Source organism: Bison bison, unplaced genomic scaffold (genome assembly GCF_000754665.1).
Source record: "Bison bison bison isolate TAMUID 2011002044 unplaced genomic scaffold, Bison_UMD1.0 scf7180017864266, whole genome shotgun sequence".
Taxonomy (NCBI): domain Eukaryota; kingdom Metazoa; phylum Chordata; class Mammalia; order Artiodactyla; family Bovidae; genus Bison; species Bison bison.
In genome coordinates, this window is record NW_011494838.1 from 4010618 (window position 1) to 4013831 (window position 3214).

The following is a 3214-nucleotide window of genomic DNA, read 5'->3' on the forward strand; positions in this document are numbered from 1 at the left end:
TCTCCAATGCATGAAAGTGAAAAGTGAAAGTGAAGTCGCTCAGTCGTATCCGACTCTTAGCGACCCCATGGACTGCAGCCTACCAGGCTCCTCCGTCCATGGGATTTTCCAGGCAAGAGTACTGGAGTGGGGTACCATTGCCTTCTCCAAGTTAATGGAATAGAAAACTTTAATAAGTAAATCCAAAAGTTGATGCTTTGAAAAAATATCAATAAAATAAGCCACTGGCAAATCTGATCAAGAAACTGATGGCAGAAAACATAGATGCATAGATAGCAACCCCAGAAACCCCCCTTGAAGACTCCCTGCCTTGTGAGGAACTCCATGGTTTGAAGAACTCCGAAGCCCTCCCTCAGATATCTGCTAACTCAAGACATGAGTGAGACGTGCCGTAGAGAATGGTGCTCACCTTTGTCGCATCTCTGCCTCTTAGAGTCTGCATGGATTTTGCTTCTGCCTCATACTACTTCACACTTAATGTACAATTTAACCCCTTCTGCATAATCAGCAACCACCAGTACCATCACGATGGTAATGATCTGTTACTAGTATATGAATGTATACTCTATTTTACAGAAAAATTCAGAAAATCACATCAGCCAGTATCCAGTAGTCTGCTCCCTCCCGTTTTCTAGGATTCCCTTTTCCAATGCTCTTCTTTCTACCTTTCCTCTTGCTTTCCTTTTTGTTATCGGGAGAGTTCCAGATTTGTCTCCCTGTGTGATAAAGGTAGCATCAACCTTGCTATTGTGTCTTCATGCCCACTTGATAATGCTGACTTGTCAAAATTTACACTTATTTTCTCCAAAAAGATACTATTTCTCTTTAGTAGCTTCTATTACATTTATAAACATTTTTATGCTTTTAAGATGCAAGTCACGGAGTGAGTGACAGATATAAACAGGACAAGGTCTAGGCAAGGTGCAGTAGGATAAAAGTTGCTGATAAGCATATGCTGTGGAAAGTAGAAGTTAAACTGAGAATTACCACTTAACCTAGCAATTACTTTTCTCAGTAAATATCCAAGAGAAATGAAAACATATATCCACACAGAAACTTACTTGTGGGTCAATATTTATAGCAACGTTATCATAATAGTTAAAAGGCAGAAACAAACTCCCATCAACAGGGAATAGATTAATAAAATGTGGTATATCCATATAATGAACTATTATTCAGCCCCAATGTGAACAAAATATTGCTACATACATAGATGAACCTCTAAAACAGAAGCTAGTCACAAAAACCTCACCTGTAATACGATTCATTTTGCAGGATAATGTGTGTGCATTCTCAGCCACTCAGTCATGTCCAGCTCTTTGTAACCCCATGGACTGTAGCCCACCAGGCTCCTCTGTCTGTGGGATTTTACGGGCAAGAATATGTGAGTGGGTAGCCATTCCCTTCTCCAGGGGATCTTCTTGACCCAAGGATCCAACCCAGGTCTCCTGCATTGCAGGAGATTCTTTACCATCTTAGCCACTAGGGAAGCCCTTCAATGTCCTTAAAAGCAGGCCTGAGATGACAGCTTGCTTGCAGGTAATGACCCCAGCGATCAGGAGTAAGGCACTGGGAAGACATTAGGAATGTAGAGAAAACCACGCCAGTTGTGGAATTAAGTCGTCTATTGCTTCCATAGCTTGATGCTCCAATTCACCAGGAACTCTTGAAAAATCTTGAAATGAACCTCAGAACTGTCAGACCAAGGACAACAAAGGAGGTGTTTATCCTTCCAGTGGCTAAGTGGCCCTTCAGTCACTAACTCACCTGCACTTCTAGGTTGCACGTATTTGAGCATCCCTCAGGTTCCCAAGGTTGTCCATTGCCTGGTGACAAAGAGGCCCAGGAGATGAGAGATATTAATATATGGCACAGGCTAGCAGGTCTCATTGTACCTGCATTCAGCTGTAATGAGATGAGACCAGGATAAGACTCGTCTCTGTGGCTGACACTGAGGAGGAAGAGGTGTGGTGGAAAGGATTTGTTGCCCAAGTGATGCTCAGTTCAGTTTAGTTGCTCAGTCGTGTCTGACTCTGCGACCCCATGGACTGCAGCAGGGCTCCCTGTCCATCACCAACTCCCAGAGTCTACCCAAACTCATGTCCATTGAATTGATTAGTATTCAACAGATTATGCTGCCACCCATTACCATTCCACCTTTCAGAGTACTTTAATGTACGTCATCTGTGTATGAATATCCCAAGTTTAGTCTCCTTTGAGACTCTTTACCCTTACAATTAAAGTGACTCCTTAAATGCTCGCATTGAGACCACTGGCTGTCAGAGCCTGGATTGACTTCACAGTTAGAAGACCAGAGGATGTCATTTCTTCTGTAAGTGAAAGTGAAAGTTGCTTCAGTTCAGTTCAGTCGCTCAGTCGTGTCCGACTCTTTGCAACCCCATGAATTGCAGCACGCCACGCCTCCCTGTCCATCACCAACTCCCGGAGTTCACTTAGACTCACATCCATTGAGTCAGTGATACCATCCAGCCATCTCATCCTCTGTCGTCCCCTTCTCCTCCTGCCCCCAATCCCTCCCAGCATCAGAGTCTTTTCCAATGAGTCAACTCTTCCCATGAGGTGGCCAAAGTAGTGGAGTTTCAGCTTCAGCATCCTTCCTTCCAAAGAAATCCCAGGGCTGATCTCCTTCAGAATGGACTGGTTGGATCTCCTTGCAGTCCAACGGGCCCTCAAGAGTCTTCTCCAACACCACAGTTCAAAAGCATCAATTCTTCAGTGCTCAGCCTTCTTCACAGTCCAACTCTCACATCCATACATGGCCACAGGAAAAACCATAGCCTTGACTAGACGGACCTTTGTTGGCAAAGGAATGTCTCTGCTTTTGAATATGCTATCTAGGTTGGTCATAACTTTCCTTCCAAGGAGTAAGCGTCTTTTAATTTCATGGCTGCAGTCACCATCTGCAGTGATTTTGGAGCCCCAAAAAATAAAGTCTGACACTGTTTCCACTGTTTTTCCATCTATTTCCCATGAAGTGATGGGACCAGATGCCATGATCTTCGTTTTCTGAATATTGAGCTTTAAGCCAACTTTTTCACTCTCCTCTTTCACTTTCATCAAGAGGCTTTTTAGTTCCTCTTCACTTTCTGCCAAAAGGGTGGTGTCATCTGCATATCTGAGGTGATTGATATTTCTCCCGGCAAACTTGATTCCAGCTTGTGTTTCTTCCAGTCCAGCGTTTCTCATGATGTAC